The 16,624-nt window shown below is 46.6% G+C and overlaps 1 protein-coding gene and 2 non-coding genes across 3 annotated transcripts in view; all 3 read left to right on the top strand.

Moving 5' to 3' along the window:
- Window positions 1-16,624, top strand: part of LOC140460513 (uncharacterized) — a 191,136-nt gene that overhangs the window by 20,728 nt on the left and 153,784 nt on the right. The window lies entirely within an intron of this gene.
- trnan-guu (transfer RNA asparagine (anticodon GUU)) lies at window positions 1,751-1,824 on the top strand. The gene has a single exon. It is a non-coding gene; the product is annotated as a tRNA-Asn (tRNA).
- Window positions 6,287-6,358, top strand: trnae-uuc (transfer RNA glutamic acid (anticodon UUC)). Its single transcript has one exon. It is a non-coding gene; the product is annotated as a tRNA-Glu (tRNA).

Here is a 16,624-nt window from a genome sequence, read left to right as displayed (position 1 = left end):
TGAGTAAGATGTCATTCATTTCGAGGAAAGAAATTAAGAAACTTCGTCACCCAGATTATCTCAGAGCAATCGTTGCGTATGGTACGTTTTATGTTACTTTCAAAGCTCATGGAACCACTGGATTGTGACCTGATCTGGTACTCAGGCTTTACTAAGTGATTTTGATGCATTTTGTTGCAGAGTTGCGACATCGGCTGGGGAGCAATTCCTGTACATAGAGATGAGGAGGGTCGAATCAATTAAACAAGAGGGCGATGCGATAACGAGGACTGTTACCAAATACATTTACCAATCTACGTTCATCCTATCGATTGTATTAGCATCATCAACACTTCTCATCAAAATAACTCGAGAGACTTTCATCACAATTTTCTGTGAACAGTTCTACATTAGCTTTGCTGAATGAACCCCAAATTTCTTGAAGTGGCTCCTTATTTTCGGCCCTGATTATTAATCTCTCTACGCATGGGAATGGATCCTTCCCAGCCGCTCTATCTCTCATCAATGTGTGTAGTTCAATTCGATCTCCCATCAGCCTCCTCTGTCCTGATCAAATCCAGGGGAACAGGAAACGTTGGGGCTATGGCGCGGACAGGACAAGCCCAATACTCACCTTTACTGTTAGAACTATTCCATGAGAAAGTTTAGAGCGCAACCTAGGGCGTGTAGTTGTGGCCGAACACTTAAGGTGTTGGTGTAAAGATCCTTTGGGGCTCCCCCGCCCAGGGTGGTAACCTGCTGGCTATGCTTTCTTCGCTGGCGATTTTAAATAACTTCCTGTTGGTTGCATTATCGTTCAAACTTCACAAAACCCGTCTCAATAAAGACCCGTTTTCTCACGTCTGGGAATTGATTGACATGCAGGAAACTCGGGTTCTGAACAAACAACGTACCAGACTCACAACGTCAGCTCTGTTTACCTTTCCACAGATGCTGCTCGACCTGTTGGCTTTCTGCAGTATTCTCTGTGTTTATTAGGCACAAGTGCTGCTTTTCATTCAAGAACTTCAATCCCTGTCCTCTGGTAACTGACTCTGGTCAGTGGCAATTGGTTCTTCTGATCATTAATCTGCCCATTCCCACCGATTCTTCTCCCATCATGACCAACAGCCCCAGGAAATCTCCAGTTATCCTTCTTTGCTCCAAAGCGAACATTCTCAACCTTGGGAATGGCTCCCCAAAATGGAAATTCCTCATCCCTGGACATGAGGCAAGACGTACAATTGGGAAGAGATTTTGGCAAAATTTTGTCAGTTAGGAAATGGAAAAATGTTCATGAAGCAAAACAGAAATCCCAGTCTCCAGCTTTGTGAACCTTTAGAAACACTTTGGGAAGCGGATTTAGAGGAGAATGAAAGATGACCTGTCCGACTGAGCAGAGACAGTCCAGACACCGTCCCCTTGTTGAAGAGGCCGGGAGGTTGACTCTGATGTTCTCGGCACATGAACTGATCTGAGACATTGAAAGAATTGTCGTTCATCAGGAATTCAAACCCTTTCTCGCCTCAGAGTTAATGAGAGAACTCGGGAACAGGCAAAACACTGAAAGGCTGGAAGGGCGACGGCCCCGGAGTAAGAAAGCTAGTTCCTCGTGACATGGACGTGTCTGCAGACTGTCCCCGATATCTCCACAAGAGATCTCCCAGGCTTGATTATGGAAAAGTAAAACTGACAGATGACAATTGTAATTCTAGGCGGGGAGGCTGAATTATAAAATCATTAAGCGATGGTGCAGCTCATGTCAGCGCCTGTCTCTGTGGCGCAATTGGTCAGCGCGTTCGGCTGTTAACCGAAAGGTTGGTGGTTCGAGCCCACCCAGGGGCGGTGTGTTCGCTGCTCTTCCTTGGCGTCGAAGCCGTGTGCTTTTAATGGGGTCAGGAAAATGCTCCCCAAACGGAAATATTCTCCACAAAGGGGTTTCTGAATTGAATACATGTCTAACGAAAGGGACTGCATATGCTGAGAAGACGAGACCAATCGAGAAACTCGGCAGGTTTGACAGGACCTGTCGGAGGAAACAGAATTCTGAAATGTTGCCTCTGATTCACTTTCCACAGATGTTGCCTGACCTGCTGAGTTCCTCCTGCAATTTCTAAATGAAAGCTCATTTCATCTTTTGGGGTGAAACACCTAAATATCTGCAAACACCATGTGCAGATATTTAACCCTTTCGAATCACTGTGAAGTGATTGGATTCAAACAAACTCTGCGATGATTCACTCTTTCTCAGCTCCACAGGCAGACAGACCTGGGAAGTCAAGCTGTCAGTGTGGTTCTGTATTCGTGGGCCGAGTGGTTAATGCGATGGACATGAAATCCATTGCGGTTTCCCCACGCAGGTGTGAACCCTGCCGAGTATAAAATGACAAATGTCGTCCAAAAGAAAGGGAGTTTGCTCCCCGGCTTCTTCTGTAAGATTCAAATCAGGGGAGAGGGAAAAATATTTCACTCAAATTGGGACTGGTGTGAATCTGCAACCCACTGCCTGTTCGGGTGGAACAAGCAGATACCCGCAGAGCTTCTTTTGAGGCTATGAACAAAGTGTTTGGAAATGAGACTAGAACAGGGAGGGGCTTGAAATCGTGATCGAAATGAAGCAGGCACCTGAGGACAAGGGTGTTTCCTTTGCCAGTGAAAGATACTGCTTCACAAAGTTGGGCCTGTGGAAGGGAATCAGTGACGGTGATTATCTTTGGTTGTTCACATTGTGAATGTTCCCATTGCTGCGCATGTCCGTGTTAACGTCAGAACTCTGCTGCATGGTGGCGTGAGATACGCACAGTGCCAGGGACGCAATGGATGATGCATCTGACTCCACCTACCTGTTTGAAATGCAGCTCACAGCTTCTTCACACACCCCAATTAATCTTCCTCATTCTCCTGAAGCCGGCATACGGTTTGAATTCCGGATCTGCGGGAATGAGAATCCTTTCCCTGTCCAGTGTCAGTAAATGTCCCTGAGAACATCTGAGTCAACTCACAGCGCAGTCAGATGAGGGGAAGCTGAAATAGACCCACATGCTGCTCACGGGCACATTTTATTCTCCCCAACTCAACGCCTCAACCACTGCGGCTCCTGGGAGTGGAAAGGAAACAATCACCAAAACCCAGAGTTTTAGTTCTGTGAATCTTCAGAAAATCAGCAAGCGTTCATCCCTTCGGATTTTCTATCCTGGGCTGACAGGGATGGGTTTTGTCACTCTTTTGTAGGACATTGCAAGTGGATGTTTTGCAGAAAAGCACCAGAATGCAATCTGATTAATCAGGACCTGGATGTTTTCGGTCTTTGAATGTAACTGTTGTGCTCCAGAACTTTGCTGTTCACAGTTTATAATACTTATCTTCCCAGTCCCCTGTATCACTTGTCGAAAATGTTTAATTTGTGTCTTGTAATCCTTTCACTGTCTGCTAATGAGGATAGCGTTTCCGTGTTTTACCTCAATTATCTTGACCTTGCATACCTCAAGCCTCAAGCTAATTTCACGAGAAAACTTATCCAGTTCAAAGCCAACTGTTCATGATGGCTCTGTTCCTTGTCACGTGTCCAATTTCAGATCGATGTTGTTAATGTCCCTTATACTCCTTCAGATCCAGGTGTCGCTCACAGGGCTAGAACAGAACTGTCACCAAATACATTTACCAATCTACGTTCATCCTATCGACTGTATTAGCATCATCAACACTTCTCATCAAAATAACTCGAGAGACTTTCATCACAATTTTCTGTGAACAGTTCTACATTAGCTTTGCTGAATGAACCCCAAATTTCTTGAAGTGGCTCCTTATTTTCGACCCTGATTATTAATCTCTCTCCGCATGGGAATGGATCCTTCCCAGCCGCTCTATCTCTCATCAATGTGTTTAGTTCAATTCGATCTCCCATCAGCCTCCTCTGTCCTGATCAAATCCAGGGGAACAGGAAACGTTGGGGCTATGGCGCGGACAGGACAAGCCCAATACTCACCTTTCCTGTTAGAACTATTCCATGAGAAAGTTTAGACCACAACTTTGGGCGTGTAGTTGTGGCTGAACACTTCAGGTGTTGGTGTAGAGATCCTTTGGGGCTCCCCCGCCCAGGGTGGTAACCTGCTGGCTAGGCCCACGTCATCTTTCGTGATGAAACACCCAGACTCGCCATTTGCAGATATTTAACCATTTCGAATCTTGTGAAGTGATTGGATTCAATCAAACTCTGCAATGATTCCCTCTTTCTCAGCTCCACAGGCTGAGAGACCTGGGAAATGAAGCTGTCAGTGTGGTTCTGTATTGGTGGGCCGATTGGTGAGTGCGATGGAGATGAAATCCATTGCGCTTTCCCCACGCAGGTGTTAACCCTGCCGACTACAGTTGAGAAATGTCGTAAAAAGGAAAGGGAGATTGCTCCACGATTTTTTGAAAGATGCAACTCAGTGGAGGAGTTGAAATATTTCAATCACATTGGGCCTGGTCGGGAATCTGCAACCCACTGCCTGACAGGGTGGAACAATCAGATACCAACAGAACAGTTTTTGAAGCTATGAGCCAAGTATTTGGAAATGAGACGAGAACAGGTAGGGGTGTGAAGTCGTGATCGAAGTGAAGTCGGCACCTGAGGATTAATGTGTTTTATTTGCCAGTGAAAGATAGTGCTTCACAAAGTTGGGACTATGGAAGGGAAGCAGTGACGGTGATTATCTTTGTGTTCCTCTTGTGAATGTTCCCATTGCTGCGCATGTCCGTGTTAACGTCAGAACTCTGCAGCATGGCGGCGTCAGGTCCGCACAGGGCCAGGGGCGCAATGGATGACGCATCTGACTCCACCTACCTGTTTGAAATGCAGCTCTCAGCTTCTTCACACACCCCAATTAATCTTTCTCATTGTCCTGAAGCCGGCAAATGGTTTGAATTGCTGATCTGCAGGAACGAGACTCTTTTCACTGTCTCGCGTCGGGAAGTGTCCCTGAGAACATCAGAGTCCCGTCATAGCGCTGTCAGAGGAGAGGAAGCTGAAATAGCTCCACACGCTGCTCGCGGGCACATTTCACTTTCCCCAACTCACCGCCCCAACCACTGCGGCTCATGGGAGTGGAAAGGGAACAAACACCAAAACACAGTCTCAGCTTTGTAAATCTTCAGGAAATAAGAAAACTGTTCATCCCTTCGGGTCTTCCATCCTGGGCTGACAGCGTTGATTTTAAATGGCTGTCCAGTCAGTGCCGATTCGTCTTGGCTGAAATAATCTTCATTATCTCATCCCAGCATTTCTTGCCTCAGAGACCTGTGTGGCAGAGGTCATGTATATATTTCCTTGTATGGTATTTTTTAAATAACATTCGTTTGCTGGTTGTTTGTATCGGGTTTTTCAGGTTCATTAGCCACTGTTCAAGTGTGATGGTAGGTTTGTGGGCGACCATGATGCTGAGAGGATTGATTTGTCTGGACATCATTTCCCAGATGTCTTTAATGTAAAGTAATGTGCTAGTGTTTCTGTCGACGTTGTGTCTGCTTGTGTTAGTTTGTTGATGTGAAATCGTCACACTGATTTTATTGGTGAGTCAAAAGTGAGGACTGCAGATGCTGGAAACCAGAGTTTAGATCAGAGTGGTGCTGGAAAAGTACAGCAGGTCAGACAGCTTCCGGGGAGCAGGAAAATCGATGTTTCGGGTAAAAGGCCTTCATCAGGAATTAAGGCAGGACGCCTCCAGGGTGGAAAGATAAATCGGGTGTTGCTGGGCCAAAGGTAGCAAAGAGTACAATCGGTGAATGGGGGTGGGGATGGAGGTGACAGGTCAGAGAGTAGGGTGGAGCGGATAGGTGGGAAGGGAGATTGGCAGGTCGGACAGGTCATGAGGACAGCGCTGAGCTGGAAGGTTGGAACTGAGGTAAGGAGGGGGGAAGGGGAAATGAGGAAACTGTAGAAGTCTGCATTGATGGCTTGTGGTTGACTTTATCTGAAGCAGAAGATGAGGCGTTCATCCCCCAGGCATCGGGTGGTGATGGAGCGGCGATGGAGGATGCCCAGGACCTGCATGTCCTCGGCAGAGTGGGAGGGGTTTGAACTGTTGGGCCAGAGGGCGATGAGGTTGATTGGTGCGGGTGTCCTGGAGATGTTCCCTCAAGCGCTGTGACTTGACTCTGCGAGGAGTCTCCAGTCTCCCCAATGTAGAGGAGACCGCATCAGGAGCAATGGATACAAGAAATGACATTGTTGGATACACAGGTGAACGCCTTCTCACGACCGTGGCCCAGATTTGATTTCCGGGCAGGGAAGAAACTTTTGGTAGAGCTGTCAGCATTTGCTTGTGTCTCCCTGGTGGTCTAGTGGTTAGGATTCGGCGCTTTCACCGCCGTGGCCCGGGTTCGATTCCCGGTCAGGGAAGCCGTTTTCAGGGGTTTCATAGGTCGCCCGTGCTTCTAAAATAATCGGCTCGTTTATTTGTTGATCTTCGTCGTTCCTCGGTGCAGCTGTGTGTCGTGGCTCGTTGAAATCGTGTCCTGATTCAGATTTGTTTGCATGTGTGGGGATGATTGCTCCTGTCGTTAAGTTCTTGGTTCGCGTGCGTTGTTTTCCTGTAGACGCTGTTTTGAATTTACCATTGACTGTTCACTCTACTGTGACATGTAGAAATGGCACTTTGTTGTTGTTCTCCTCTTTTGTGAATTTTATGCCAGTAAGGAGATTGTTGATGGTGTTGTAGGTTTCCTCTAATTTGTTTCATTTTTTGATGACAAAAGTGTCATTGCTGTAGTGGACCCAAAGTTTGGGTTGGATCATCGAAAGGGCTGTTTGTTCGAGTCTCTGCATTATTGCTTCTGCTAGGAATACTGATATTGGTGGTTCCATGGGTGTTTCGTTGATTTGTTTGTAGGGCTTGTTACTGAATATGAAGTGGGTGGTAAGGCACAGTTCCATGAAGTTGACAGTGCTATCTTTGCTGATGAAGTTGATGCTGTGTTTGTGTCTTTGGTTGTTCGAGTAGTGTCTTCAGTTTTCTTTGGCTACGTTGATGTTAATGGATTGAACAGGGCTGTTATGTCAAAGGACATCATTATTCCATCCTCTTCGATCTTAGTGTCTTTGGTGTTCAGAAATTCTTGGATGGAGTAAATAGAGTTGTGTGAATCTTCGACTTGGTGTTTTAGCCTTCTACGGAGGCCTTTGACAAGTCTGTATATTGATGTTCCAAGTCGTGAGACTATGGCCTGAGGGGGGCTCCTGGTTTGAAGAGAAGGAGAACAACAACAAAGTGCCATTCCTAGATGTCACAGCAGAGCAAACAGTCAATGGGGAGCTTCAAACTAGCATCTACAGAAAAACAACACACACAAACCAAATACTTAACCACAGAAGCAATCATCCCAACACACACAAACGAAGCTGCATCAGGACATTATTTCAACCAGCCACTACACACTGCAGCACAGAGAAACTATGAATAACAGAAGAGAAATACGTATATAGTGTATTTAAGGAGAATGGGTACCCAATAAACCCAGTCCGCCGATTTCTCATTGATGCTTCCAAGCTGACTCTCAAACATTCGATTTTTCCCTCCATTCTTTCCTGTTTGTTTTTTGTGGGTTTTGAACGCTTTTGCAATCTTCTGACTGAGTATTGGAGTTGGGAAGTTATATTGTGGCTGTACAGGACATTGGTTCGACCACTTTTGGAATATTGTGTGCAATTCTGGTCTCCCTCCTCTCAGAACGATATTGTGAAATTTGAAAGGGTTCTGAAGCAGTAATGGGCAAACAGAGGGGAAGAAGCCCTTCTGCTCCCCTGAGTGCGGGAAGGCCTCTGCCCTGCTGACGCACCAGTTGGTCCACACTGGGGAAGGCTGTTCTCCGGCCCCAAGTGCGAGATGGCCTTCAGCAGTTCTTCCCACCTGCTGAGACACCAGTGGGTCCACAATGAGGAGAGGCCGTTCTTCTGCCCAGAGCTCAGGGAGGGCTTTGCTCTTTCTTCCGACGTGATGGCCCATTGATAGGTCCACATCGAGGAGATGTCGCTCAGTTGCCCTAAGTGCAGGAAGGCCTTCAGCAATTCCTCAGCCCTGCTAAGAAACTAGTCCGTCCAAACCGGGGAGAAGCCGTTGTCCTGCCCGGGGTGTGGGAAGGGCTTTACCCGCTCCTCCACACTGCTGAAGCACCAACCGATCCACCCGGGGGGAGGGTTGTGGGGGCGGAGGGCGGTGTCGGAGGGGGGGAGGCCATTCTGCTGCCCTGAGTGCGGGAAGGCCTTCAGCAATTCCTCCGCCCTGCTGAAGCACCAGCGTGTCCACACTGGGGAGAGGCCCTTCAGCTCGCCCGAGTGTGGGAAGAGGTTCATATTTTCCTGCAACTTGCGGAAGCACCAGCAGGGGCACCAACGCTCCCAGCAATCAGAACCCAGGGGTGACGTTGCCTTGGGTCACCCCCCCAGGACTGAACATCCTGCCAGTCCTGACAGTGGGTGCAGTGGGAGAGTAGATGGGTTGTTTTGTTTTCTGCTGGACTGCAATTGTGTCCCCTACACGCCACAACCACAACCCCATGGTGGCTCAGAGTTGCACTGCTGCCTCATGGCACCACGAACCCAGGAATAATTCCACCCTTTGGGGTCTGTGTGCAATTTATGGAGGGTAGGAAAATGGATCTGACTGGGTTACTCTTCAGAAGATCAGTGCAGATGTGTTGGGCTGAAGGACCTGTTTCCACATTGTAGGAGTTCAACCGTCCTATGAGCTTTGCTTTCAGTGGACAGTGCTGCTCAATGAGCCTGGTACTGCTCATTGCCAAATGAAATGATCCAGAGAAACCTAAGACCGCAAGACCATCGGAGCAGAAGTTAAGCCATTCGGCCCGTCGAGTCTACTCTGTCATTCGTTAGTGACAAAAGTAGCGCAGATGAGATTAGCTTCAGTTTGAAAACAGGCCATTTGTCCCAACAAGTCCACACCGACCCTCCGAAGAGTAACCCATCCAGACCCATTTCCCTCTGCCTAATGTACCTACCTCTACGGGCAAGGAAGCATGGCCAAAGACATGCACATATTTGGTGTATGGAAGAAAACATTATCACCCAGAGAAAACCCACGCAGACGCTGGGAGAAAGTGCAAACTTCTCACATACAGTCACCCAAGGCTGCAATCAAACCTGGGCCCCCGGCACTATGAGGATGCAGTGGTAAACACTAAGCCACTACATACTGCATGCCGAAGCAGGAGGTTGGGAGAATACAGCAAGCCAGGCAGCACCAGAATGTGGATTGGTCAGCGTTTTGGGTATTAACCCTTCTTCAGGACTGAAACGTTGACTACTCTATGAGAAACGATTTACGGGAATGTTGCAGGGGTTTGGAGGATTTGAGCTACAGGGAGAGGCTGCATAGGCTGGGACTGTTTTCACTGGATCATCAGAGGCAGAGGAGTGACCTAATAGAGATTACAAAATCATGAGAGGCATGGACAGGGTAATAGACAAGGGCTTTTCCCTGGGATGGGGGAGTCCAGAACTAGAGGGCAGAGGTTTCGGTTAAGAGGCAAAATATATTAAATGGACAACTTCTTCATGCAGAAGGTGGTATATATATGAAATGAGCTGCCAGAGTATATGGGTCAGGTGCTGTCAAATGGGACTAGATTAATTTAGGATATCAGGTCAGCATGGACAAGTTGGATCGAAGGGCCTGTTTCCATGCTGTACGTGTCTCTGACTACTGGTCCTGATGTAACTTTAAAATAGAGTCCAAGTAACTTTGAATAGTTCAATCTTGTTGAGCTCACCTCCTCAAAAGTTTCAAATGAATCCCTCCGAGGGATACTGTTTACAAATGCTGAGTTGGACAAAGTATCCCATCAAGTTCAACATAAATCCAGAGTTGAAGAAGTCAGAAGTCAGAACACCAAGGGGACCAGAACTGAGAGCGATCTAGGGTTGCGGGTTATTAGCTTCTAGAAAATAGAGTCGTGGGTAGGCAGGGTGGTGAAGAAGGCTTTTGGCATGCTTGCTTTCATTGGTCAGAGCATTGAGCACAGGAGTTGCGACGTCTTGTTGCAGCTGTCACACATGCCACACAACAACCAAAGGCGTGGCCCTGCCCCCCTCTGACTGGCTGTCCCTTTGAATATCTGGGGGAAGATTAGACCCACCTGCCTGTGTTTGACTCATATGTACTTATCCAAATAATTTTAAACATTGTAACATGACCTGCATCCAGCACTTCCTCTAACAGTTCATTCTACACACGAACCGCCTTCAATGTAAAAATCGTTGCCCCCTTCTGTCCTTTTTAAATCTTTTCCCTCTCATCTTAAAAATATACTCCCAAATTTTAAATGTCCCTACCCTTCGGGAAAAGACACTGGTTATTCAACTTATCTTTATCCCTCATGACTTCATAAACCTCCATAACCTCCACCCTCAACCTTCTACTCGCCAGTCAAAAAAAGTCCCAGCCTATGCCGTCTATAAATCATTCTGGCAACATCATAGTTAAAAAAGGTTAGCTTTCAGAATTGACTGAAAGGGCAGTGAAGATTCAATCAGCTGACAGTGGATCTGAAATCACATGTAGATCAGATCAGATCACGTTTCGCAGCAGGAAACCAGATTCGTTTTTACGACAAACCACAACAGTTTTATTGTTAGACTCTTAATTCCAGATTTATATTGAATGCAGATTCCACCATCTGCCGTGGCAGGTTTTGAACCCAGGTCCCCAGAACATTACCTGGGTGAATAGTCTGGTGACAATAAAGTCGGCCACCACCTCCCCTGAACACATTGGCTTATTGTGTTGAGAGGTAACAAAGGAGCAAGAGGTTTCAGCAGCTGCTAAGTTGTTGATATTACACAAGGGAACATCAGCACTCTCAGTAAAGGCACATACTGAAGCCCGGACGCTGTTTCAGAAGTAAGGGCTCGGGAACCATAAGAAATAGCAACAGGAAAATGCCATTCAACCCCTTGAGCCTGCTTCTCCATTCAATAGGATTGTGGCTGATCTGACATTCTCCACATGCATTTTCCTGCCCTTTTCCTGTAACTGTTCATCCCCCGACTGACAACGAATCTATTGATCCTAGTTTTAAATGTGACACGAAGGCTGTCAACAGAGTTCCTTGCATGGGGGAGGGGGAGCTCAGGTCGAACTTGGGGACGAAAACAGTGGGTTCACACTTCACAATATTTAACTAATGGAATGTTTATAGTTTATACATAAAAATTCCTAAAGAAGGGCTCATGCCCGAAACGTCGATTCTCCTGCTCCTTGGATGCTGCCTGACCTGCTGCGCTTTTCCAGCAACACATTTTCAGCTCTGATCTCCAGTATCTGCAGTCCTCAACTTCTCCGAGAGAATCCCATGGAGTCTCACAGAGTGACACAGATGTACAGCACGGAAACAGACCCTTCGGCCCAACTTGTCCATGCAGCCCAGATATCCTAACCGAACTTGTTCCATATGCCAGCATATCCCCATAAAACCTTCCTATTCATATACACATCCAGATGCATTTTAAATGCTGTAATTATACAGCCTCCATCACTTACTCCAGCAGCTCATGCCGTACATGCATCACCCTCTGCGGGAGAAGGTTGCCCCTTAAGTCCCTTCTATATCTTTCCCCTCCCCTCCCTAAAACTATGCGCTCTAGTTCTGGACTCCCCAATCCCAGGGAAAAGAACTTGCCCATTTGCCCTATCCATATCCCTCATGATTTTATAAACTTCTATAAGGTCACCCCTTAGCCTCCGACGCTCCAGAGAAAACAGTCTTATTCAGCCTCGCCCTTTCGCTCAACCCTCCAACCCTGGCAACATCCTTGTAAATCTTTTCTGCACCTTTTCTAGTTTCACAACATCTTTCCGATAGGAAGCAGACCAAAATTACATGCAATATTCCAAACGTGGCCTGACCAATGTTCTGTACAGTGACAACATAAGCTCCCAACATCTATCCTCGATGCTCTGACCAACAAAGGAAAGCACACCAAACGCCTTCTTTACTATCCAATCTGCCTGCGTCTCTACTTTTAAGGAACTATCAACCTGAAAACCAAGGTTTCTTTGCTCAGCAACACTTCCAAGGAACTTACCATGAAATGTAAAAGTCCTGCTCTGATTTGTTTTTCCAAAATTCAGCACCTCATATTTATCTGCATGGACCTCCATCTGCCACTTCTCAGCCCATTGGCCCATCTGATCAAGGTCCCGTTGTAATCTGAGGTAACCTTCTTTACTGTCCCCTACACCTCCAATTTTGGTGTCATCTACAAACTTACTAACTATACCTCCTCTATTTACATACAAATCATTTATATAAATGACAAAAAGTAGTGGACCCAACATCGATCCTTGTGATACACCATTGGTCACAGGCCTTCAGTCTGAAAAGCAACCCTCCATCACCACCCTCTGTCTTATTTCTCCTAGCCAGTTCTGTATCCAAATAGCTAGTTGTCCCTGCATGCCATGAGATTAAACCTTGCTCACCAGTCTCCCATGAGGAAACTTGATGAACGCCTTCCTGAAGTCCATAGAGATCACGTCCATCGCTCTGCACCCATCATTCCACTTTGTATTTCTTCAAAAAACTCAATCATGTTCGTGAGACATGATTTCCCAAGCATAAAGCCATGCTGACTACCCTTAACCAATTCTTTCCTTTCCAATTACATGTAAATCCTATCTTTCAGGAATCTCTCCAAAAACTTGCCCGTCACGGATGTCTGCCTCACCGGTCTATAGTTCCCTGGCTTTTCCTTACCACCTTTCTTAAATAGTGGCACCACCTTAACCACCCTCTAGCCTTCCGGCACCTCACCTGTGACTATTGATGATACAAATATCTCATTGAGAGGCCTAGCAATCACTTCCCCAGTTTCCCATAGAGTTCTGGGGTACTCCTGATCAGGTCCTTGGGATTTATCCACTTTTCTGCATTTCAAGATATCCAGCAATTTATCATCTGTAATATGGACATTTTTTCAACATTTCACCATCTACTTTCTCACATTCTATATCTTCAATGCTCTTCTCCACAGTAAACACTGATGCATAATATCCGTTCAGTATCCACGCCCCCCCCCAACCCCCACCCGATGTACAACAGCTCCACACAAAGGCCACCTTTCTGATCGTTGAGGGGCCCTATTCTCTCCCTTGCTATTCTTTTGTCCTTACCGTATTTATAAAAACCCTTTGGGTTTTCCTTAACTCTATTTGCCAAAGCTATCTCATGTCCCCTTTTTGCCCTCATGATTTCTCTCTTAAGTATACTCGGACTGCCTTTATACTCTAAGGATTCACTCGATCTCTCTGTCGATACCTGACGTATGCCTCCTTCTTTATCTTAACCAAAATCTCAAATTCTCTAGCCATCCAGCATTCCCTACACCTACCAGCCTTTCCTTTCACCCTAACAGGAATATACTGTGTCTGGACTCTACTTATCTCATATTTGAAGGCTTCCCTTTTTCCAGCAGTCCTTTAACCTGCGAACATCTGCCCCCAATCAGGTTTTGAAAGATCTTGCCTCATACCTGCGTCTTCCTCCAATTTAGAACTTCAACCTTTAGATCTGACATATTATTTTCAATCACAATTGTAATGTTAATAGAATTATGGTTGCTGGCCCTTAGCTTTTGCACCCTCGCCAGTATGTACATCCTGATTGTGAATTAGAAAATTTCCTTGTACACACTTAACAAATTTCTGTATTTGGCGGATAAGTAAATGTGCAGGAGTTATACCTTGGGTCAACTCTTCCTTCATTCCCATCAACCCTAACCCCATTCCCACCCAATGGCACATTACCTTGCAACTGCTGAATGTGTGACACCAGCCCATTTACCTGCTCCCTCACTATCCAAGGACCCAACCTTACTTTCCAAGTGAAGCAGCACTTTACCTGCTCTTCCTACAACCCAATCTACTGCATTTGTTGCTCACAATGTGGTCTCATCTTCATTGGGGAAAACGAAGCATAAACTGGGTGACTGCTGCACAGAACATCTACGTTCTGCCCGCAAAAAGACCCTGAGCTTCCAGTTGCCTGCCAATTCCACACCCCACACTGTTCCCGGGCCAACATCTCTGTCTCAGGTTTGCTGCAGTGTTCCAGCCATGCCCTGGGCCGTGAGTTTGTGACGCAACGGTCGTGCGTCTGACTCCAGATTAGGAAGTTGTGTGTTCAAATCCCATCAAGCTCCCGATAACCAACGTCTTACACTGCAAATCAAGAATAGAGTACGTTCACTCCGGATATCTGTTGAGCCAAGTCTTCCTTCTGGAAACTTTCGATCACACGTGAAGCTTTGCTGTCAGTTTGATTTGTGAACACTGTGTCAGGGAGGTGGAGTGCCCATTGTTTGGGGAAATGCTCAGCTCCCCCAGTTCATCACGGGATTTGAACACAGCCACCTCTCTCTGGGCAGCTGCCTCGTTTAGTTGGTGACAGCGCGGTGTGAACAACATAATACCAACGCTTTAACAACATAATCCAGAGACTCCCAGCTTTATGTTTCTATCGATCAGGAGAGTGACAGCGATTTCAGATAGAAATGTTTCCCACCAACAGCAAATCCTTTCCTCTCACTGGACACAGTTAAAATTATCGTTATTCAACAGAAGGAGCGGAAACTACAGTCTGACGGCCTCTCTCCACATTAACGGTGAGCCTGAATTTTATAAACGGTGTCAGTAAAATCCAATGGCAGACACTGATTTGGTTCAATCGATTTTTTTGCCAAGTGTAATTCACCGAGAGGACGCTGCTGTGTGAAACAGCATGGGGAATTAATGCAGGGCCTCCTGCGCATGGAACACACCGCAACTGATGTGTTTCACCTTCGCCAGTTTATTCCTATCTCGGAGAAGAGAGGTTTGATGATTCGGATCATAGAAGGCCGACAGAGAACAGGAGAAGAGCACTCAACCCTTCACAAGCTTGCCACCACAGCTGGGTCATCGTGGCCCGTGTATCAGTATGGGAGAGTAATCTGCATCGACTGACTGGAAGCACAGCAAATTGGAGTGCTGGTGGGACTATCACACAGGAGAAAACGTCTTCGACCTATCAACTGGAGTGGCTCCCAATGCGCATCTCCGCTCACCTCAACTGAATAACTGTAAACAAATTACTCCGTGATTCAAAGGGATACTCGGTTTTGAATCTGCATTGCGTCATGTACCTTCGAGAATGATGTCAAAACACCCTCATTGCTGTGATGGAGTATCCTGTTGGGCAGAATATACCCGTTGTCAATTTTCCTACGTTCTGTTGGTCCAACTCCGATTTCACTCAGAATCACGAAATGTGTGACAGCACAGACTGAGGTCATGCAGCCCACCTTAGCTCTGCTGGTTCAACACAATATGTAAATATGTGTCTCATTCTGTCGCCTTCTCCCTGGAAATCTGCACATTGTTACATTGAACATGCCCACCAAATTCCCTTTTGTGTCCATTGAATCTGCCTCTTTGTCACTGTCAGACAGCCACTTACTGGCCCCACTCCCTGTGCGAAAACGGTCTTCCTAATGTCACTTTTACTTATTTTCCTGATGACTTTAAATCTCTACCAAATCGTTCTTGATCCTTTCAGGCCTGGGAGCATTTTCACTGCATTATTTCCTCTGTCTAAAACCCTCATGACGTGGAAAACTTCAATCAGACCAGCTTTCAGCCCTCTGTTCACCAAAGAGAGCTGCCCCAATCTTTCCAATCTCCCTTCATTGCTGACATTCCTCAGGACGGGACCATTCACGTTAACCTGCTCAGCGCCGTCTGCAATCACTTCACTTCTCCGCTTCCTGAAGTATCACCCTCAGAATTGAGCGTAATACAGGTGGAGGATTCATTCAGACTCGGATTGCGCGGGCGAAAAATCTGCAATACTTGTTCTCACTTTGTACAAGTGATTCCCTTCGCCGTGTTCACTGCAATGGCAGCTCTGCACCGTCCCTAATTCAGGCAGTCTGATCTTATTTAACGATGCGGCTTTATTGAGAAAATTCGTTGGGCATTTTTGCTCAGGTCAATTTAAGGAATAATGGTTCGCCTGGAATTGGAACCCGGGAACTCTCACACGGCTGCATATGCACGAAGACCCAAAGCTAGAATCATACCCCACACTAACGAGCCACCAGCCATGGGTGCAGCCACCTCTTGAAGCAGCTGAGACTTGCTCAGTACGAAATTCATTGTACATTGCTCCCAGAAACACAAGCAGCGAAGAGTTTCAAGAACATCTGCTTCGCAATCTGTCTCCCTGCTCCCAGGACGCTGGTGTTTGTCCCGTACCCAGGGACCGGGCTCTCTCCACAGGTGGATAATTGAACCATTTCGTTTCTACTTACAAACTGCGTTGGTGGAAGGCAGAGCCCATTCACTCTTCTGCTCTCTCTCACTATTACGTGAGGCAGGATAAGTCAGTTACGATCATGCGTAGGAAATGGGCAACTTTGAACTTGATCCAAAGGTCCTGTTAACGGAGAGACAGAAAGATGCTGTGCTGTCGGGACAGAGAGAAATGGACAGGAGACTCTTCCCTCAGGTAAATTGATATGAGTGCATTTTTGTGCAGCCTGCTTGGTGTTCAGAATTTGTCTTGACGCAGCAATCCTGCAGAAAGTCTTTTATTACACGGATGTTGGTTTCTT

The sequence above is a fragment of the Chiloscyllium punctatum genome, chromosome 36 (genome assembly GCF_047496795.1).
Source record: "Chiloscyllium punctatum isolate Juve2018m chromosome 36, sChiPun1.3, whole genome shotgun sequence".
NCBI classification, from domain to species: domain Eukaryota; kingdom Metazoa; phylum Chordata; class Chondrichthyes; order Orectolobiformes; family Hemiscylliidae; genus Chiloscyllium; species Chiloscyllium punctatum.
Note: the sequence above shows the minus strand (reverse complement) of the source record. Positions and strands in the feature narration are given on the sequence as shown.